This window comes from Cavia porcellus, unplaced genomic scaffold (assembly GCF_034190915.1).
Source record: "Cavia porcellus strain 051 isolate PalLab524CR breed Dunkin Hartley unplaced genomic scaffold, mCavPor4.1 scaffold_30, whole genome shotgun sequence".
In the NCBI taxonomy this organism is placed as follows: domain Eukaryota; kingdom Metazoa; phylum Chordata; class Mammalia; order Rodentia; family Caviidae; genus Cavia; species Cavia porcellus.
The window spans coordinates 44356663-44380714 of NW_026947513.1; the positions used below are offsets into that span (position 1 = coordinate 44356663).

Below are 24052 nucleotides of genomic sequence, written 5' to 3' on the forward strand. Positions count from 1 at the left end.
TTTGTGTTGTGAGGAAAACTAGAAACAGTATTGCAATAGTTCAATGATTGAACTTGATGTTTGGGTTTACAATATTCCTTGATGAATATACCCACTTTGAGGAGATGGTTAGTGTAAATTATGTTTATATTAGTGAGATACAAATGAATTCATTCATAGCTTATGTCACCATTACAAAGTAATTTTATGACCTATAAATTATACGCCTAATGATCCTGGATATGATCAATAATTTTTCTAACTATGCCACTAATGTTTCTCTTCAGGTATTAGTGAGGTCCCTATCAAATAAAAATAAGGGTTCTGTAGGCCAACAAACAAAGATTACCAAGATGACTATTTTCAAATATGGTTTGAATATAATGGTTAAACTTCACTATTGTACAGTTCAGTAGAAAGGCCCTCTTACATTGGTAACAAAAAAAAAAAATTCACTCCTGTTCTCATAGGCCTAATTCTACTAAACACTTGGAATGGACACCCTCTGAAGAGTGTATATACACAATACGGGCTAAAGACTGCTTTTCAGAAGACTGGTTTAATCACCCTGGAATTAGATGAGAATAGCACTCAGTGGTCTTGCTACACCTATTTACTGCCCTGGCTATCCGCTAGATAAACAGGAAGATGCGCATTAAAGTTTTATTGATTACAGGAAAGGAGTGTCCAAGATATTAAAAAATCTGCAAATTCACACATCCTATAATTTCTTGATCCAAAAGAGTGTTTCCCTTTTAAGATCACCCAAACTCTTTCTTTGATTCTTTCCTAAGATTAGAAGATTTAATGTAATTTATTAAGATCATAACTATCTTAGCAACATTTATATGACACTGAAGCTGTTCTCTCTCTCTCTCTCTCTCTCTCTCTCTCTCTCTCTCTCTCTCTCTCTCTCTCTTTCTCTCACTGTCATAAATGAAGAAGTTAAATTTATGAGCCATAATAATTTCCAAAATCATGTGGCTTTAAATATTCTACCAGTGTTATAGCTTGGCACAACTGACACAATCTTTAACCCTGCATTTAACTAGTCTCCTGTAATTGACTCAGAAAAATGTAAAATTACTCAGAATACAATCCCATGAAAAATCAGAATGAGCTGTACCCACAGGAAAAAAATTAACCTGCTCAACAAAAGAAGCAAGACAGAGATGTCAACAAAAATTCATGTAGGATTCTCGCTAAATTGTTTCCAACAGGATGTCTTTTTGTGATTATCTGTTCAGGGCCACTCAGTGAGACAATGAAACAGGGGACCACAAGAGCTCAGCTAATTAAATTCCAAATTCCAAATTTATCTATTTGGCTGCTTAGATTCCTATATTGTTAATGAACCCAATTCATTTGGGGGCTTGATCAGGATAGACCTCTATATAGGAACTTACTGGATTCAGGCTTCTTTTTGAGGGAAATTATTCCTTAGGGGGACTGATGAGAGATCTTTGGTGAGGTATCTTGTCTCAAATAGAAACCAAAACCAAAGCCCTGGATGCTAATTTGTAGCAAGCATCCCAGATCCTTAGTGGTAAGTTTGTTTTGTTTGGGTGCCCTTGGGAGTCTTTGGAGACACTGGATGCAACATTAAAGTCTCCAGGACTATTCCCAGACCAAGATATTGGTTGGGTCTTGTTGACCATAAGGTCAAACTAGTTCTTGGTGTCAGTCTGTTAGTCTCTATCTTTGTTTGTTAATCATGTTTGTCTCCAATTTAATCTTGGTTATTCATTTGTTATTTATGTGATTGGATCAGTCTGCTTTGCTTTTTTGTTTCCCCTGCAGTGCATTCTTAACCATTTTCAGGCATTTCATTGGAAAGCCCCTTCCTACAATGAACTTGTTTACCCAGAGATGCTCCAAACATTTTAGTGAATTTAAGTGGCCCACTGTCAGAGTCTGTTGGCCTCTGGAAGGACCTTTTAACCTCTCTTTGTGTTTGCAACTCTGCCTCAGCAACCTGAAAAACAACATTGCTGTCACTGCAGCTGCCACTGCTTCCATGGGTGTCCCACTTGGTGGGGGTCCGCCAGCAAGAGGAGGTACTCGACCTCAATTACTGGCCCTGCACCCACCATGTGTCCCTGCACTGTGAAACTTGAGGCTTAGATGTCTTTGGGGTCCCACTACAGAGAAAAGCACCCCCCCTGCACTGAGTAATCAGTCTGAGTGTGGCACCTTAACCATCATTTTCCAGCCCAGCAACAGCAGCACAGGTGATAAAAATATGGCAAACCAAAAGTAGTCAGAATTAGAGCTAAAGCCAAAGCCTGCATGACATGGTGGGGGCAATATTAGTTTCCAGGTCTCCAGGGCCAAGAGCATGGACAGCAGCACAGCTTCCTTGGTGGGTACAAGCCCAGCCAGTTGTAGTTCCCCTTTTCTGGGATTCCACCCCAGAACTCTCTTCTCCCAACTCCCTCCCACTGGAAAGCCCATCAACAGCTTCTCCAGACTCTCTTCATTTCTGAGGAACAAAAATGCATCTACATCCTAGGACAAAACTTGTCCCCTGGACTGGATGATGAGCTCATGTTTCCCTTCATTTGCCCTATCCAAGGTAAGGAGGCTTTCCTATGGTTTTGTCGGACTTTTGGGGTGCTTTTAAAAGCAGGTGCTCAGAAGTCAACTAATCTGTAGAAAAAGAGGAAAGTTAGGTGATGCTCTATCTACATACTTGGAGTGTCTCTTAGACATATATCATGTTTGTACACCTATTGATCCAGAGGCATTGGAGTGCAAACCTGCCTTAAATATTGTTTTTGTCTCCCACTTGGCTCCAGATATTAAAAAAATCTTCAAAGGCTAGAAGGATTCAAAGGTAAGGCACTTTCAGAGTCAGTGGAGATAGCCCAAAAAGTCTTTAACAAGTTAGAAAATTTCTAGTTGTTTTGGGCCACTGCTGGTTGTGGATCCTGGGTTTTGCTGACATCTTCACTGGATGGGATCCATCTGGAATCTTAACCTGGAATGACCTAAAAGAACAAACTCACCCTGAACCTTTACAAAAGGAGTCTTAACCCCAGTATTATCCAACACCATGAAAAAAAGTCTGTTGCCTACATTTCCCAGTGATTAGACCCCCACAACTCAAGAGTGGCCAAAGTGCCTATGGACAATTGCAGCCTTCACAAACAAGGAAGCCTCTAAATTGACTTTTGGCCAAAGACTCCAGATAGTGATCCCACAAGCCGTGGAGACACTATTGCAGTCACCTCTAGATAGATGGTTTTCTGACACTCATATTGTCCAGTACCAAGCCCTTCTACCAGAAACTGACTACATTGTGTTCCAATTGTGTGGATATCATTGACTCAGCCTGAAGCCTGTGCGTTGACCTGACTGATGTTCCACTTGCCCAGTCTGAAGTAATCCTTGACACAGATGGTAGCAGTTACCTCAAGCAAGGTAAACAAGCAGCAGAAGCTATGCTGATCACCAAAACTGAAGTAACATGGGCCCAAGCTTTAGAGTCAGAAACTTCAGCTCAGTGGGCAGAAATGATAGCCCTTACTCAAGCCCTAAGATGGGGCTAAAATAAATATATATATACAAAGAGTCTGTATGCTTTTGCTGCAATCCATGTGCATGAGGCCATATATCAGGAAAGAGACAATAAGAACCTCAGCAGGAACAAAAATCAAGAATGCCCCCAGACACCTTAGACATGCTGGCTGCCATTTGCTTGCCTTGAAAAATTGCCACTATACACTGTTTGGGGCACCAACAAGAAGACACCCCAATGGCTTGTAGAAATGCCCTTGCTGTGATAAGACATTCAAAGAGGTGGCACTAAAATCAGTGAGGCTGTAATGCTCCTCTCCCTTCTCCCGCTACTCATTCTGCCCAAGCCATATACTATTCAGATTCAGACCTGAGACCAGTCAAGAGCCTAGAAACTCAACTTTCTCTGCAAGGCTGGCAGAGCTTACTGGACAGGCAAATTCTCATCCCAGAATCATTGAGCCCCCAGCTCACAAAGGGAGACCCATCAGGCCACTCCCTTGTGGGAACCAAATTGGCCAAGTTATCTTAGCTGACTAAAGATGACAGCCAAAAATGCCCAAAATGTCTTCAGGTGAACTCTAAGCTGGCCACCACAGATATTCAAAAGATGCAATGAAGATTCACCCCTGAAGACCACTGGGAGATAGACTTTGCTAAAATGTCTCAGAAAGAGGGGCACATAAATAACTCTTAGTTCTCACATACATATTTACATATTCACCACTTGTACTAAATCACCTCTCATTTTAGTAAGAATCTATGAGATATTGCCCTGATTCAGTTTGCCTACTCCCCTGGGGTCTGACAATGGCCCAGGTTTCATAGCTTAGATCACACACAATTTAGATATAGCTTTAGAAATCAATTGGAAATTACATAACCAGCCTCAAAGTAAAAAAAAAAAAAAAAAAAAAAAAAAAAAAAAAAAAAAAAACACAAAAAACAGAACCATAAAGGAAACTATTTGAAAACTGGCTTTTGAAACTGATGAAAATTGGGTAAGTCTCCTTCCTTTTTTCCCCTTCTGCACGCATGATATACCCCCTAACTCCAGGGCACTACTCCTTTTGAAGTCATGTATGGCCAACTGCTCCCTTTGATTCTCCATTTCCAAGGTGATAAGTTGGCTGCTGTCACTAATAGGGAAGTTGTTAAGTCCTTACAGGCTCTCCAGCCTATTATGCAATTGATTTACCACTTGTTCAGGTACTACCAGACCATTTCTGAAAGGCCTGATGAGTCCATGGCAGCTCAACCTGATGATCAAATATACATCAGAAGCAGACAGCCCACATCCCTAGGTGTCCACTGGGAATGAACCTATACAGTCACTTTGAGTACTCCCAGGCTGTCAAGGTTGCTGGAAAGTGCCACTGGATTCATCACTCCCACTTCAAGCCCACAAGACCAGAGATTCCAGCTAAGTAGACCATCAAAATTCTTGTGATCCTTTCAAAGTGAAACTCCAAAGATGCGGGCCCTACATTTGTTTATGTGTATAGCTAATGTTGAATGCAGATTGCAAAAACCTCAAACATTGATTCTGTTTCTTCATGCTAGTGGGGACAGGGACCTAAGTCCCTCACTATGGGAAACACTCAGGCTCTGGGCTTTGTATTCAGTATGTAAATTTCCCCTTTAAGCACTCCCCATTTAAAACCAATTTTAAAATGTCTCTTACCCCATCAACCAACATTTGGTCTCTATGGTGGGAACTTGGTTTGCCTGTATGATTGCCATCACCACTGGCTGTCTTCACTGTACCTATTGCTGAACTCTGTATCTTAACTCATGTTCTTCCCCAAGTGTGCTGGTATTCTGAAAAAAAAGTAAGGAACATATGGGTTTACCCAACCTCACAAGGAAAAAGAGGGCCTCAGTCCTAATTACTGACCATCTGTGATTAAAAATAGCTAGTTCTGCAGCACTAGGAACCACAGCCTTCATAATGGGAGACCAATATTACCAGATACTAAGCAAGGAGATAGATGATGATCTGGGAACACTTGAACAAATATTCATCACCGGAGGGAGTCTCTAAATTCCCTGGCTGAGATGGTCCTTCCAAACCAGTGAAGTCTAGACCTCCTGTTTTAAGAAGGCCTAGCCCTTGGTGACAATCTTAGTCAGCTGAGAAAGTGCCTAACAGACAGAAAAAAGAGAGACATTATCAACAAAATTGGTATGAATATTTGTTCTCCACCACCCCTGGCTGAACAAAATACTCTCAGCCTTGGCAGGAACTTGGAGTTTCTCCAGCTGTCCATTAACATTGGCCCCTGCATGATAAACTACTTAATTTGTTATATTCAAAGCTGAGTTTGATCTATTAAATTAATAGTTATATGTCCCCCATCTGAGGATCTATGAAATAAAAATGAAGAAGATGACTTTTAAAAGGTGGCTAGGAATCAAAGTTTTGATTCATGTACTAAACCCAGTGCAGTGTGGTATAGGTTGGCATAACTGCTGCCACCTGAGCCCTATATTTAACTAGTGTCCTGTATTTGAATCAGGAAAGTGGAAAATTACTGAGAGTACAATCCCATGAGAAAAGAAGAATGAGCTGTACCCATAGAAGAAAACTTAACCTGCTCAACAAAAGAAGCAGGATACAAATGTCAATCAAATATTAATATAAAATTCTAGCTAAATTGTTTCTAACAGGATGTCTTTTTGTGGTTCTTTGTTTTTAAAAGCTTTGTAAGTTCAGTTCAGAACCACTCAGTGAGATTCTGAAACAAGGGTCCATGCAAGTGGTCACTGAGCTCAGCTAATTAAATTCTGAATTTATCTACTTGGCACTTTGGATTCCTTAAGTGTTAATGAACCCATTCAAAAGCAGTTCAGAGATGCAATTGTGCAATTGTAAAAATTGAAAGTGGAATTGAAAGAGAAAATTGAAGTGGAATAGCTGGAACAAATGGGACTTCCAATTCCAGGTTTTTGAGAAATCTCCAAATGGACCTCCAAATGGTTGCACCCATCTATACTCCTACCAACAGTGCAAAAGAGTTCATTTTCCCCCACATCCTCTCCAGCATTTGTTGTGGTGGTTTTCTTGATCCTGTTCATTCTTTCAAGAGTGAGATGGAATCTCAGTGTGGTTTTAAATGTGTTTCTCTAATGACAGATAATGATGAACATTTTTTCATGTATTTGCCATTTGTATTTCTTCATCTGATAAGTGTGTATTCATCTCAGATGCCCTTTTTTGGGTTGCATCTTTGAATTTTGGGAGTCTGATTTTTTTTTTTAAATTCCTTATATGTTTTAGACAGAAGTCCTTTTTTCTGAGGGAGAGTTCACTAAGATTTTTTCCCAGTTTGTGGGCTTTCTTTTCACTATGCTGGACATTTCTTTGGACATACAGAAACTTTTTTTAATAACATGTTGTCCCAGTTACTGATTCTAGAATGTATTTCCCATGCGGTTTGAGTCCTGTTCATGAATTGTCTACCCACCCATATGTCTTCAAGGATTCTACCCAATTTGTCTTCTAATACATTTAGTGTTTCTGTTTTAATATTCAGATCTTTGATACATTTAGATTTTAATTTAGTACATGTGATTCTCATGGGTCTAGTTTTAGTTTTAAGCAAATTGAGAGCCAGTTTTCCAACACCATTTATTAAAGAGTCTGTCGTTCTTCCAGTGAACCTGTTTGGCCTCTTTATCAAAGATAAGGTGGTTGAGTGTGTTTGTAGTTGTGGTTGTACTTTCTAATCTATTCCTTGATCTTCATCTCTGTTTTGATTCCAGCACCATGATGATTTTACTATGGTTGCTTTGTAGTATAACTTCAAGTCAGGGATTGTGATGCCTCCTGTCTTGTCTTTCTTGCTTAGAAGTGTCTTTGCTATTCCAGATCTCTTTTCACTCCAGATGAATTTTAGGAGTGATTTCTCTAGATCTATGAGGTATGTTGATGGTATATTTATTGGGATTGCATTGAATCTGTATAACAGTTTTGGGAAAATTACCATTTTCACAATATTTATTCTTCCTATCCATTAGCAAGGGATGTCTTTCCATTTTCTGAGATCACCTTCAATTTCTTTATTCTGTGTATTATAATTTTCCCTGGCTAGGTCTTTTATTCTTTTGTAAGAGTAATTCCAACATATTTCATTTTTTGTTTGCTAGTGTGAAGGGTGTGGCTTCTCTTATTTTTCTCTCTGTGATTTTGTTGTTAGTGTATAGTAATGCTCTTGATTTTTGAGTACTGATTTTGTATCCAGATATATTACTGAATTTATTATATCTAAGAGTCTTTCAATGAAGTTTAGGAGATCCTTTATTTAGAGTATCATGTCATCTGCAAACAATAATAATTTAACTTCTTCTAATCCTATCTTTACCCTTTTATCTCTCTTGTCTAATTGCTTTGGCTAGTATTTCCAGTACTATACTAAATAGCAGTAGTGATAAAGGACATCCTTGTCTTGTGCCTGATTTTAAAGTAAAGGCCTTCAATTTTTGGCCATTTAGTATGATACTGGCTGTTGGTTTGTCATAGAAGGCCTTTATTATATGGAGGTAAAGACCATCTATTCCAATTTACTGTAAAGTTCTTATCATGAATGAATGTTGGACCTTATCTAAAACTTTTTCAGCATCTATAGAAATGATCATGTGATTCTTACTTTTGGTTTTATTGATATGGTGGATTACATTTATTGATTTACGTATGTTGAAACATCCCTGCATGCCTGGGACAAATCCCACTTGGTCCTGGTGTATAATCTTCTTGATGATTTAGTGCATCCTATTTGCCAATATTTTATTGAAGATTTTAGCATCTGTGTTCATTAGGGTGATAGATCTCTAGTTCGCTTTTTTAGTTGGGTCTCCTCAGGTTTTGGTACTAGAGTAATATTTGCTTCCAGGAATGACATTGGAAGGATTGCTTCCCTTTCAATTTCACTAAATAGTTTGAGGAGTGCCGGCATTATGTCTTCCTTGTATTTTGTATTTCTTGTAGAATTCTGCATTGAATCTGTCTGGGCCTTGGCTCTTCTTTGTAGGTAAGGATTTAACTACATTTTCAGTTTCATTGATAGAAATTGGATTATTCAGCAGTTTTAAATCCTCTGACCTAGCTTTGGTATTTCATATGTTTCTAGTAATCTGTCTATTTCTTCCCTGTTATCAAACCTTTGAGAGTAGAGGTTTTTGAAATAGGTTTTAATGATCTTCTGTATTTCTACAGAGTCTTTAGCGATTTCACCTTTTTCATTTCTTATTGCATGAATTTGAGATTTTCTTCTCTTTTTAAAATAAGGTTGTGTAGGGGATTATCAATTTTATTTATTCATTCAAAGAACCAGCTCTTTGATTCATGTATTCTTTGGGTTGTTTTTTCTAGTCTCTATTGCATTGATTTCTGCTCTGATTTTTATAATTTCTTCTATTCTTTTGACTTTGGGCTTGACTTGCTCTTATTTTTCTAGATGTTTGAGGTGTAGCCTCAAGTTATTTATTTGTATTCCCTCTGTTTTCCTGATGTGGGAATTTAGTGCAATAAATTTTCCTCTGAGGATGGCTTTCTTTGCATCCCACAGATTCCAGAAGTTGTATTTGGATTTTTCATTTTCTTGTAGGTATTGTTTAACTTTTTAAAAAATTTCCCCTGTGACCCACTGATTACTCAAAAGTGTGTTATTCAGTTTCCATGTGTTTGTGGATTTTTGCTGTATCTTTTATCATTAATTCCTAATTTCAAAGTGTTATTTTCCAATAACATGCAAGGGATAATTTCAACTCTTTTGCATTTATTTAAATATGTTATGTGAGCTAATATATGCTCTATTTTAGAGAATGACCCATGTACTGCTGAGAAGAATGTGTATTCTGATGTTGTTGGATGGAACACTCTGTATAAGTATATCAAGTCCATCTGTTCACATGTGTAATTCAGTTCTGTTATTTCTTTGTTGATTTTCTGTCTGGTTGTTACAATTGTGTTACTGATAATTTGATTTTTCATTTCTTTTAATACTTATTTTATACAACTGGGTGCTCTGGAATTTGGTGCATATATATTTATGATAATTATCTCTTCCTCTTGACTTTTTCCCCTAATGAGTATGTAGCGACCTTTTTTGTCTCTTTGATCATTATTAGTATAAAGTTCACACTGTCTGCAAATATAATGGCTACTCCTGGTTTTATTGGGTTTCTGTTGTGTGAAGTATTATTTTCCATCCTTTGACTTTCAATCTATGAGTATCCTTCTGGGAAGGAAGGATCCTAGATGGATTTCTTGTTGAAAGCATATGGTTGGATTTTGTTTCTTGATCCATTCTCCCAGTCTGTTTCTTTTAATTGGTGCATTGAGACCATTTACATTAATGGTTGTAAGTGTTATATGTTGGTTTATTGTTGATATGTTATCTTTATGCTGTTGCATCTTTATCTTTCTGTTCTGCTTAATTATCTGCTTTGCTTAGTGGTTTTTTTCCTAGGTGTATCTAAACTGTGTTCCAATATTTTTTGCATGGGTGGCTTGGTGATCATGAAGTTCTTCAGCTGTTCTTTGTCATGGGAGTATCTTATCTCATGATCAATTTTGAAGGATAGTTTTGCAGGGTACATCAGTTTAGATTGGAAATCATTTTCCTTTAGGATCTGGAATGCTTCACTCCATGCTCTTCTTGACTATTTTTTGTGCTGAGATGTCTGCTGTGATTCTGGTAGGTTTTCCTTTATAAGTGATCTGTCATTTTTTTTTTTCTGACAGCTTTTAATAATCTATTCTTGTGTTTCATTTCTGAGATGGTGATTATCATATGTCTGCGTGTAGTTTTATTTTGGTTATGGCTGTTTGGAGTTTTGTACGATTCACTGAACCTAACATCAGTTTCCGATCTCATGCTTGGGAAATTTTCAGCTATTACTTCTCTAAATATCCTCTTGACATCCTTTATGTCATCCCCTTCTTTTTCATTAATCCCTATCATTCTTATGTTGTTTTACTTTGTGTCATCTTGCAGTTGTTAAAATGTTATTTCCTGATTCTTTTTTTAAAAAGATTTTTCCTTTCCTGTTCACTAGCTGCAATCTTGCCTTCAAAGCCTGAAATCCTATCTTCACACTCATTGGTGTGTTTTTACAGCTTTTAGTGGAATTTTGATTTCCTTTATATTTCTATACATCTGCTTTATGTACTGTTTGTTTCTTATATTGCTCATCTAGAGATTCTATCTTTTTGTTTAGTTCCTCCAATTTTTTAACTGTGTTTTCTTAAATATGTTCAGCATCTCTTTTGTTTCTTTTATCATTTCTTCTTTTACCTGAGAGATTATTTCTAGTTTGAATTTCTTTAAAGCTTTGGAGTTACTTGTTAATTTCAGTAGCTGTTATGTCTGATATTTGAGGTGTATGGCATGTATTTTCTTCTACATACATCACTCCTAGAGTTTCTTGGTATGAGCTGGAGGTTTGAAACTGTAATTTGGTCTTTCATTTTGTCATTTTCCTATATTTCTCTATTTCAAGTGTTATTCAAAAACTTCCCCAGGGTCTGTTGGAAATTCACTTCTATGCTTGCAGCTCCTGGGACTCTGGCACTCAGTTCCCCCAGGCCACCAGGCCTCTGGAACTGGTAGCAGTCACCTGCTTGCTTGGAAATCCCCAGTCCCAAACAAGCTGGGCTCAGGGAAAAGTGGGCAGCAGCCTGGTTGCTTAGAATTCCACAGTTCTCCAAGCACAGCCTGAATGGGAATGCAGATGCAGGTGTCCCAGACATGCCTAGCTTTTCCACTGCACCCAGATGGTGTGAGAGTCCCAAACAAGCTGGGCCACAGAGAAAGGTGGTGCCCTCTTGCTTGCTTAGAACTCCACAGTTCTCCAAACACAGCCAGAATGGGTAGGCAGATGCAGGCGCCTCAGACCCACCTAGCTCTTCAAGTGCACCCACAAGGCTCCAGATTCCCAAACAAGCTGGCCTTGGGGAAAGTGTACAGGGCACTTACCCCAGGATGCCAGGCCTCTGGAGTCAGTGGCGTTCACTTGCTTGCTTAGAACTCCACAGTCCTACAAACACACAGGGAGGTGGATGCTGGCGCCCCAGACCCGCCTAGCTGTTCCACTGCATCTAGAAGGTGTGAGGGTCCCAAACAAGCTGGGCTTTGGGGAAAGTGGGTGCCTGCCTGCTTGCTTAGAACTCCACAGTTCTCCAAACACAGCTAGAACGTTGAGGCGAATCTGTTTCCTCCTTCTTATGTACCTGTTATAATGCCATGCTTAAGCAGCCAAATGACTTTCATGGAAAGGGTAAAAAAACATGATATGCATGCTTTATTTTGACTTTTGGTTTGAAACTTTTTATCAGAAAAAGTGGAACATGTTTTATAGTGAAAATTTAGGTAAGTCATGTTTTTAGTTAGTAAAATGAAGTCTTCTTTACTCTGGCTTTGAAATAGAGCTTGGATGAATATAAACTAAATGGATTTCTCTTTTATATGTAAACAGTGAAATAAAAAGTTAAATTATCAGTCATTCTCACAGAATATGTAAGGACATTTATGTTATTGTGCTATATGTCTGAAACAATAGCCTACTACTGATGCAGAAAATTCCTAGAGGTCATACAAGTTTATAATGAAGAACTTAGTCTTTCATTTTGCAATTTCATATCAATTTCACAGTCTTTTCATTTCAAAATAAAAACAATTTGCTACCTCTTTATAAATGAATACAAGTGTAATGAGGAATTATACATGTTTCTAGTAAAAGCAGCATTGATGGAATTGTTTATGAGTAGATCAATTTCCTTATATAAAACAACTATTTTTGCTTTACAATCTAAAACATTCCTTGACACTTGTGTTACAGAGTTGTATCCTAGCCTCCAATACTTTAAGTATTCTAATGATCTGATATACTGTGCTAGATCCTTAGCAATGATTGAATTCAAAGTTTTAAAGTATGTAGAAATGCAGACATAGATGCAATGTTTTCTATTATGTGTTTTCATTATTAAAAACAATTAGACATGATCAAGTACAAATACAAATCTCCCTTTCTGTAATTTTGGCAAATTTTCTATAAGATATGTACAAATGCTTGCAAATGATAAGTACATATTATTAAGCTTTATATATGAATCCAAACCAATGAAAAAGCAGTAAATTCATGCCTAGTCTTTGATCTAGTACCAACTAGGTAATCGAAAAACACTAAGGAATTTCTGAAAAAGTTGTTACAAAATTATAATAGGCTCGCTTGTCTCTGAACTCTAGAATATTCATAAAATGTATATCTGTTAAATTAACAGTTTTAAGGAAATATGCATTCATGTTTAATTATATAATTTAAATATCTACATATTACTGTGAATATACAGAGTTACTATAGGAGAGTCTTATTTCATAATGTCATTTTTAAATACTCAAGTGAACAATTAATTTATGTATCATTCATACATCTTTAAAAAGCAATAGTATATTCACTCAATATTTCTGTAATTACCCATCCTGTTCTATTTTTATTAATTCTCTATTCAGGAAGACCCACAACCTTATATGAGACAATGAGAAAGGCAAACATGTGCCTTTTTTGAAGCTACTGGGACTTGGAATTTCCTCATTCATCTTTACCAAATTTTGACTTTGTTGGAGGACTCCACTGCAAACCTGCCAAACCCCTACTTGGTCAATATATCCTTGTGTCAATTTTACCTTTCCATTGTCAGTGAAAATGTCTTGCTATATTCATTAAGGGTCTTGCTTTACAGTGAGCAACACATGGGAAACAGACAAGTATTTTGTCAAGTAGAAACACATATTTCAGATGGGCATTTTAGCACAAGCCTATAATCTCAGAATATCAAACCTGAGGTAGGAGAACCACTGGTTCAAACAAACTCAGGCAACGTAAAAATTGAAGGACATCCAGAAATGCCTCAGAAGATCTTCTTTTAAGAAAGAAGACATATTTATACTCCAGCTAAAGTATATGAATTTTATTACCATTACAGAAATACTGGGATTCCTAGGAGATAATCAGAATAGTTCCATTAGAATCTGGACTTCAGTATTCCTCATATCGTTCATCATTCGTTTGTTCCATCAAAATCTTAAAAGTGACTCAGAATCTTAAAAGTGTTCAGCAAGTGTAAAATAAGCATAGAAATAACACAGACACACTATTTGCTCCTCACATCTTGTGTACTCTTTGAAAAATAGAGTATAATTAAGTAATAAGAATTGCGTGAAATGTATTTTTAAACATAAAATGTCATGTGTTTGTTTAAATGTTTGGGTGTCCCAACCCTCAAAGACACAGTGACCAGACGCTTGCAACTATGTGTAGGATCACAGTGACAGACAGCTACAGGTAGAGATGGATTGGGATTTTGCATGAAATGTATTTTTAAACGGATTGATTATATGATTAAGAAATTTTTCTTTGGGGATTATAGTAACTTTCCCAGAGGAATTAACCATAATAATAAATGAACAAAGTACAAGAATAGGCCAAAGGATAAGAGGTTGAGAAAGATTAGCTGCTAAAATAGTAGGTACAACTGCCAAAAACTGAAATCTTCTTTTGTCAGGAAGCTAATTTTGTTTGATTGCTAATTTAGAATGACATGACCATGTCCAATCGGTATAATAAAATTACTTGAAATATAGAAAAAACTGAGCTGGGGAAGGAGATTATTAGATTTCCTGTTTTTTTTTTTTTTTTTGTAACCTTAAAGACAACATCTGTGAATTACATTGGAGAGATATAGAATGGTAGCAATGGTAAGCATATGGAAGGCAACTGTATGTGTTCAGGCAACACAGGTGGAAATGTAGACTAAGGTACGCACATGTGTGCAAAACCTGCTCATATAATCAAAATATAAGTTTGGATGCAATGTTATATGGATGAAATGTAAAATGTTTCATAGAATCTATGCATTACATTTAATAAGTGGTCCAGATTTAAGGGCAGTTAATTGATGTTATTGTCATTTTATTATTCATGTTATTTATCTAATACAGATTTAAAAATCTCATTAAGTTTAAACTAATAACCAAACAATTTGAAATGACAATCTCATGTGAATTCATACTGAAAAGGTTCTATAGAATTCTCTGAAAGTAAATGCACAATATCAGGCGATTGGATGAACAAGTTGTATGAGGAAATTTTATTTATGTCCTGTACTTCTTTATTTTTATTCTAACTTACGGAAAGAACTATCTCAATAGCATGCCTGTGAGGCCCCAGCAATAGTTATAATTAAGCCAAAAACCTCCTTGCATTTTGCATGGCATTGAAATCAGTCCCCACTTCTGATCCCAGAGTTTTCCATCTCAGTGTACATAAGAATGGATTACTTTCTTGAAGCAAGTATTTAATATCTCAAGTCTGTAGGATAGCTCTAGAAAGCTCCCCAGAGTAACAAGCTGTGGACGTCAACATTGCTTACCATGTGAGTGCAAAGGAAAGCTCCATGACATGCGAATTACACACTTGAAAGGTCTATGATTTCTCTGAAAAGTGATTTGATGTGAATTACAAAATTATTTTGGCAGTGACTAGAATGATATTCCTTTTGAAGGAATACAATAATATACTTTAAATTGACAGCATATTTCTAAAGCATATGCAGAAATGTGGCATTTTTTGGTTCAGTGTATATGATTTTTAAGAAATCTATAAAACTGAAATCTGATAATGGGTTTAAAATAGAAAACTTGTTAGCTGTTTGATTACAAATTGTTTAAATGATGTAATAACTTCACACATCAAATCTATGAAGCATTCTTAGTATATGATTTAAATATACAAATTCACATTACAAAATAACAGTGTCAGTAGGAGCATGAAATAAAAGAAGCAGAGAAGACAAAGGAAAATGAAAATGGCAAAAATTACTACTAATAATTATTACTAAATTGCACAATACAAAAAGTTATAAACTTCCACTAAATTTAATAGCATTCATAAATTTTGACTGTATAGAATGATTATATGAAAAACATGTGAAACAAGCAATCAAGATATATAAATATCTATCTAATAATTATTTATAAAAATAAAACATTGAAGTAACTTAAACCTCCAAATGTTGGGGATGATTAAATAAGAACATATGTGTTTAACACAGCATCACAATTGCTTTACTGGGTTGGAGATACAGCTCAGGGGTACTATGCCTATCTGGTAGGCACTTGTCTGCATCTGTCATGAGCTTGGTTTCTGGGACCAGAAAAACAAATTCACATTTTTCCTACTTAAATAAATCTTAATAACAATTAATTAGTCATAGTGAAAAGCTATGTGTGTGTGTGTGTGTGTGTGTGTGTGTGTATAGATATCACCACTATAGTTGTCTCACCAAAAATTTTTCAAAACAATGACAGTCATACTAAGAGTGTGAAACAAAGAAATGGAAAAGAAAATGAATGAAGTCAACTTCATTTCCTAAGACTAGAAAAAAATGAAAACTAAAATTTTGTAAGATTTTCATAAAATATACATAAAGTATAAAACTTCTGTTTCACAAGAAAATAACAGTTGTGATTATTGGTTATAACAAGAAGATTAATAGCATTACCATTTCAATATCTTGACTTGAATTGCTGAAGATAACCTTTTGTCTGATCTGCTCTGATAAAGAATTGGTGCTAATTCTTGCTCACACAATTTTAATTTTTGCATTTACAGTTTTTTATTCAAAAGTGTTGGCTATGCTGTGTTTTTTTTTTTTTATGATGGACTGAATTTTTTACAGGAAGTGGAAGTCTTTGTGCAGATCTCTGGCAAACACAGTATTGGTATTTTCTCTAGGGTCAATGATCAGAAACGTGACTGATGAGAAGGCCAAGGGATAGCTTCAGCCCTTGGACAGATTCCGCAAAAGATTTCCAAAGTGTTTCAAGGCAGGCCTCCACTGAAGAACTCACTAAGATCCGCAATTTCTGATTTCAGCAGCATGCCTATTTTTCCTACAGTGTTGATGAGGTCAACTTTTTATTGCAGTACTTTTCCAGAAAAAGTTGAATTTTATAGTGAATTAACATAGTAATTTTATGCAGGTATAGATAGACTTTGGAATAAATCATGCAAGATAGGATTTCCATATTATCCCACCTTTGTATTTAGCCCAGTTTTGGAGTAGAGTTTAGTGTATATTTCAGGGGAATATTCAGAGCAGAGAAAAGCAAACAGTAGCAATTCAAGATCCAGGTACCTGGTCAGCTGTGTTAATTAAAAAATGAGGAATGTTAGATCGAGTGGGGGCCATCCACATCTTAAAAATCACAAAGCAAAAATGGCATGAAGTTGGCTTTATTCCATACAATTGAACCTGTGCGTTGTGCAATGTGCTCCAAAAGAACCCTGCTTTTATCACATCAGCTTCATATCTTCCCAATCAAGAAAGGCAAAGGAAAATAAAGAATCAAAGAGAAAGAAGCCTGTCTTGGGAAGATGTCTAGTTGCCCTCTTTGTAAAACATAATACACATTCAAAAAAAAAAAAAAATTGGGGGTGTGATTTAGCTCTTCGACATTAGTGTCTGCCTGGCAGGCATGAGTTCATGAGTTCGATTCTCTGTGCCAAAAAGAAAAAAAAAAAAAAATTAACTTTGTAATATATCTAATTCAACTTCAGTCTTTGAGTAACTATGAACTACAGTAGATTTTAGTTATGCTCAAATGCAGCACATTTGTAATATGCTATGCCAATTTAAGTGGATAACCTGCAGTTACTTTTAACAATCCCACAATAAATAGAACTCAAGTATTTGTAAGTGAAGGTTCAGTTTAAGAATAGCTTGAATTTCTAATGTCCACACCTCATTGTAAGATAGGGTATTGAAATGCTTAGGCTATGGAAGATCCTGTTAATCTCTGCTGTGAATGTATTGCACTGTAGCATTAGTAAAGAATTAGTTGAATAAAACTTAACCATTATAAAATATACAATCCTTTTGAAAAATTACATTACTTATAAATTGCAAAAAACACAATTTCTTAAATTTAATTTCCAGACCCAAGAGTGGTAATAATATTTCTTGTTGAAAATATCAACAATTAGGTATAATTGTATTTTAGCATGAAAAAAATTACATGTACTTCCTAAAACTAATTACTTGTTTTTTGACAAAAATCTGATTGTGCGCGTTACATAATTTATGCACTAAAAATGATATTTGACCCATCTAGATCTAATAAAATCACCTCTGGAAAAAGTAATTATAAGTAAACCAAAGTAATATCTTTTTTTAATCATGTTAGTATTAATATTCAATCAAGCTACTGTTGGAAATATGTATATTAATGAAGATGTAAACCATTAGAAATTATTTATTATTCACCCGTGTCTATATTTCTAAAATATTATAATATTCTTAACTTTTAAATGTTTTAATACCAATACTAAAATATTTAATTTAGCATTTAGTATCTTATTTGTCTTAGCCATTACATGTGTAATGTGACTATATTGCATCTGGTTAAATATAAATTTGAAAATGTTGTTGCTCTATTGATCTCAGTATCTTCACAGTTCTTCATATATAACTTATTATCTTCAATTTAAAATCAATGAAATAAAAGGCACTTATGTTGGTGGTCTCTAAATTGTAAAATTCTACATATGGTGTAATGCACATTATAGCTTGTAGGTTCTTTGGAAATTTGATGGTAAAAATCCTGATACCTTAGGAACCAACACTCACTTGTACAACTGGATCCCACAGAATGACCTACTTGTTAAGATGCTGGAGACCCAAAATTGAAAACCCAGTTTAGTATGGACAATGATACTTCAAAAGAGAACTAATCAAGGAATATTTATTGTTGTAAAATCAAACCTAGAAACCAAGCGCATTAAATATATTTCCAGTTTTAAGGGGAAGGAAAATAAATTATAATAGTTGATTTTTTTCTCCACAGAAATAATTTTATAGTTCTCATTGCAAATATACATACTTCTCAGAGGATGTTTTAATAATTGCCAGAATTTTTTTACAGGTGTCTTTTCACCAAAATGGAGTTTTTCAAATATTATTTAAAATAACACTGTTGATTTATTTTTAGTTAAGCTGCATTTTCAATGAGAAAAAAAATTTGCTTTTATTATGATTTAATATTTCCTTAAATTTAGTCTCAGTGTCACATCTTGCTGACTTGCACATTTTTTACCAGAAAAAGAAACAAGTTCTAAGCCAAACTTCATCCTTTAACTATATTACTTGGTTCATTTTGTCACATCATGTGACAACTTTTTCTGGCAATCATGTATTCACTGCTATGGTAATATACCCCGTCTTCCAGGTAGCATTCACTTTCCTGTCTTTTCTTGCCCTCAGATACAAAAGCAATGTGATTGTTCTAAGTGTGGTGGTGCACAACTGTAACCCCAGCATATGTTAGGCAGAAGCAGGAGAACTGTTGAGAGTTTGAGGTCACACTGGACCACACAGAGAGACAAAGGGCACCATGGACTACATAGGGAGAACTTGTCCACAAAACAAAAACAATGTTAAACATATACAATGATATATGCACACAAACGACTTATAAAGTACTACACATTTCAGTGGCTCATATTGTACATTTCTCATTTAATTTCTAAAGATTTATACTGAATTATTATGCTGACATTTACCTGATCTTAGGTCATTCAAAAACCAGAGCTTTTATAACTCATGGAGGAGCCCAGTTTATGAAGCAATTTACCATGGAATCCTAATGGTGGGCCTTCCCTTGTTTGGGGAACAGCATGATAACATTTCTCATGTGGAGGCTAAAGGAGTAGCTGTTAAACTAGAATTCAAAACACTGTCAAGTTCCGATTTGCTAAGTGCACTGAAGACAGTGCCTAACAACTCTTCATGAATACAAACATTTTGTTCAAATTGTCCTTTTATATAAGTTCTCGTAAAAATCCAAGAAAGTATCAATGAGTCTGAAGTGAAATTAATGAAATGCAAATGTGCTTAATGTAGAAGTCATCATTAGTAGCCTACTTTGAGGATCACAAAGAACTCTTTTGGTATTCTTATTTGAAATATTTTGGCAAGGTTAAGCGTGATGCAGATTTTGAAATTGTCTGTAAATGGGATGAGAAGACTCATGGATAATGGTAACAGAGTAATATGAATTAAGGAATAAGGAATAAGAATTAAGCAGTAAAACAGGAGTCATGAATGTTGTGAGGATATGGTATTTCTACTTATTGATGAACTCAAGACAAAGTATTTATAAAACTCCAGCAAATGGCTCAGGATTTAGCTCAAGGCATAAGCACTTACCTGCCAAGCACTAGATTGTGAGTTCCATTCAAGATACCAATAAATAAATAAATAAACAAACAAACAAACAAGGAGACAACAATAAAAAGCCAATTTAGTATTCTAAAAGGAAATAAAAGAAGCAGAGAAGACAAAGGAAACTGAAAATGCAAGAATTACTACTAATAATTATTACTAAATTTCACAATATAAAAGTTATAAACTTCCACTAAATTTAATAGCATTCATAAATTTTGACTGTATGGGATGCTCATATGAAATACATGTGAAGACAAGCAATCAAGATATATAAATTTATCTACCTAGTAATTATTTAGAAAAAAAAAACATCCAAGTAACTTAAACCTCCAAATTTTGGATATGATTAAATAAGAAAATATGTACTTAACACAGCATCACAATTGCTTTACTGGGTTGGAGATACAGCTCAGGGGTACTGCACCTGTCTGGTAGGAACTTGTCTGCATCTGTCATGAGCTTGGGTTCTAAAACCAGAAATAATATTCACATTTTTGTTACTTAAATAATCTTAATAACAATAAATTAGTCATAATGGGAATTTCATATATATATTTGTGTGTGTGTGTATAGATATCACCATTATAATTGTCTCACCAAAAATTTTTAACGCATGTATTGTAAGAGGCAAACAACTAAAGCACAAGTATTTTATATTTGTAAAGGATTTTGTCCTGCAAATATACTCCTCAAGCCTTAAGAAAATGTGGTTAGCTTTGAGACAGCTCCTGGTCCAACGTATTTTTCTCTTGCTATTTTCTCTCACATTGATTGTATAGATAATATTAGACAGTTCTCAGCTTTGTGGCCTTTTTTTTTCTCTCAGAGTTTCTTTAATGGCTGTTTGCTCTCACTTGTTAAATGTCCCTCGGGGACATCTCAGCAGATTGGACAAAATCTTATGTCCAGGGAATCTTTTCATTCTCCATGCTCCCCATGGTTGCCTACAACTGCAGCTCATTTTGTAAAATTGAGAAAAGGAATATTTTGTTGTATTTTTAGAAACATTTTCTATTAAAATGAAATATAATTCTCTGAATGTTTTTCATGTCATGGAACAGCAGAGACAGATGTTAGATAGTAGAAGGATGACAAATTTAATTTAGAAACATGAAGTAGAAGAGAGAAACTTCAATGTAATGGAGCTGATCTTGTACTAAAAAGAAATGAATTTTTTTATGAGAAAAAAAGAGTCTCTGATGAAGTGAAGACAGAATACCAAAGGGAAATTTGGAGAGAGAGATAGAAAAAGTACAGAGTAATGTAATAGAAAAATTTCTGAAAATGATTTGACAAATTAGATTAGACAAAGCGCTATTTGGAGTTTTGGAGAATAACATTTTCCCTATCCAAGATGCAACAGGAAGTTTAGGATCCCCTGAAAGGGCATGATACATGATTTTAGGTGGATAGAAGGCATGGTGAATTTAGTGATATGTGTAGCACACCAGTGAGGCAAGTATGTTATCATATAGGATCATATCCATTAAGAGATAATACATATTTGCCATGGAATTTCCATTTGTTTCACAGATAGTTGCTTGTCCTGACAAGTTTTCTTCCTGAGGCCTTGTAAGGGTTTTATACTAGATTATGAGGATGATACAACTTTTTAACGTGTAGACATGAATAATTTTTAGCTTTTTCTTAGTTTTCCTGAATGATCATATATAAATGGATAGTATCACAAAGAGAGAGACAGAGAGAGAGACAGACAGACAGACAGGCAGACAGACACGTAGAGAAACAGAGAGAAACAGACTAAGTCAAAGGAGGAGAGAGACAGACAGACAGACAGACAGACAGACAGACAGACAGATAGCGAAACAAAGAGACACAGAGTGAAACAAAGAGACAGACAGAGAAATTGAGGGAAATATGTCTCTTTATTTAGGAATATTAGCTGTATCTCTAAGAGCTTAGCTCAGCACCACTAGATTATAATATTAGACTTTCCTCCTCTTTCAATTAGATTTGTGGCATCTTATCTGTGCTTCTAACACTTCATAACTTTGGATAGTGAGAAATTAAGTTTCATAAATTGATATCATTTTGTATTATCTCCTCTCAAAACATATCTGTAAAAACTGATAATAGAACAACAGATCTAATATGACACCATTTTTAAAGGAAATAAATTGTAAAAGTTATCCATATCGTGTCTTAAATGTCTACAGTCATCATCTATGAATGTACAACATGCTATACTAAACTACAGGAAAAATAAAGAAACCATTTGAAGAGTAGCTCTTCTTCCCGAAAAAAGATATATTTAAATAGCTATAAAGCAGAGATAATTATCATTTATGACTTATGGAAATATTCTCAAATCATTATATTTATAAATAAATTTTTAAAATGGAATGAAATAAATTATATAAAAGTGTCAAAGAAAAAAGTGACCATTATTTTATTTTATTAAATTTTAAATATTTAACCACTAAAAATCAATAAATATATATACATATTCTGAGCAATAATGAGATTATATATATGTACACTACGGGATCCAAATTTCAATCTATTTTTAATTTATGATGAAATATTCTCTGAAAATAAAATGACAAATTTGTCAAGCTATATGTTTTTTGTGAATACTAGATTGAAGTGCTACGTGGATAATATTGATTCCTTACCTATGTTCAAAAAATTCTTTAGGTTTTAAAATTTTTTTGAATTTATTCTATTGATATATTTCAATTACACATAATGTTAATACTCAGCATAAGAATATATATATATATATATATATATATATCTTCCTTCTTTTTTTCCCATTCCACTTCCCTCCCTTCAAACCTACTTCTACTTCTGATTTATAAAAGCTTTGTTTCCATTTATTTCATTGTTTTGTTTTGTCCATTCCTTCCTGCCAATTCCCCATCTAATATTCCCCCTTTCCACTTGAATATTTTCTTCCCATTTCATAGTATCCATTATTCATTGTGGTCCTTATTTACACTTTTGGTTTTTCATAACAAAGAAACAGTGCAGTGTTTAAACATGTGTGTCTGATTTATTTCATTTACAAATGTAGTCTTAAGAGGCATGCATGTAAGGAGAATTATCTGAAGTGTATCTTTTTTGCCTAAGTATAACTCCATTGTACAAAGCACACATCCACTTTATCCATTCATTGATTGCCAGGCATTTGAGTTGTTTCCAAGATTTGGCTGTTACAAGCTATGCTTCTATAAATGTGTGTGTGGCGGGGGGGGGGGTGTGTGGATATTTCTTTGTGGTATGATGCTTTTAATTCTTTCAAGATGAAACCAAGAAGAATATAGCTGGGTCAAGTGGAAACTCTAGCTTTGTTTTAATTGAAGAATCTCCATCCTGATTTCCATAATGGTTGCACAGATCTATACTATCACCAAAAGTGAAGAAGCATTTCTTTTTCCCCACAACCACTTCAGCATTAGTTATTGGCTGATTTCTTGATAGTCATTCTTTCTGAAGTGAGATGGAATCTTAGTTTTATATTAATTTGATTTTGATAAATGCCCAGTGATTTTGAGCATTTTTATACATTTATGTGCCATTTTCTTTTCTTCACCTAAGAAGTATCTGCTCATTTCAGCTGCCTATTTTTGAATTGAGTCTTTAAATTTGAGGGACTTGCTTTATTGTTTTCTCTTTGAGTACTTTATCTATTCCAGATGTTAGGCCTTTATGTGAAGAACAACCATCAATTTTTTTTTTCCATACTGTTGGTGACCTCTTTATTCTTTCGATGATTTCTCTGACAGGCAAAAGCTTTTAAAGAGATGAAATCTCAGTTATCATTCTTAGTAATATTTCCATCACCATCAGTCTTTTGTTCATGAAGTTTTCTTACAACAATACTTTCAATAGTTCTATCTATGCTTTATTCCAACAGAATCAGTATTTTCCCTTTAAACTTTAGTTCTTTGATACATTTTGGTTAGGTTAGAGTCTGGTGAAAGATGTGAGTCTAATTTTAATCTCTGACCATGAAAAGTCAAGTTTTGAAATATCATTTATTAAAGGGTCTACCTATTGTCCAGTGACAGTGTTTGGCTCCTTCTTCAAATATAAGATGTTGATTGTGTTTGGCATTTTTTCTACATTTTACAATATATTTCATTGACTCTTTGGCTTTTTTTTTTTTTTTTTTTGCCTTTTTTGGCTCAGTAAATTTGTAGTAAAAGTTCAAGTCAGGAATTGTGATATTCTCTGCCAGGCTTCCTTGCCTAGAACTGGTTTTACTATTCTAAGACACTTGTTTGCAATTGAGTTTAAGGATTA

General features: G+C 34.9%; 1 pseudogene; it reads left to right on the forward strand.

Annotated features, from left to right (window-relative positions):
• Window positions 1-11367: 11367 nt before the first annotated feature.
• LOC106026674 (UDP-glucuronosyltransferase 2B4-like) lies at window positions 11368-19349 on the forward strand (annotated as a pseudogene).
• The last annotated feature ends 4703 nt before the right edge of the window (window positions 19350-24052 follow it).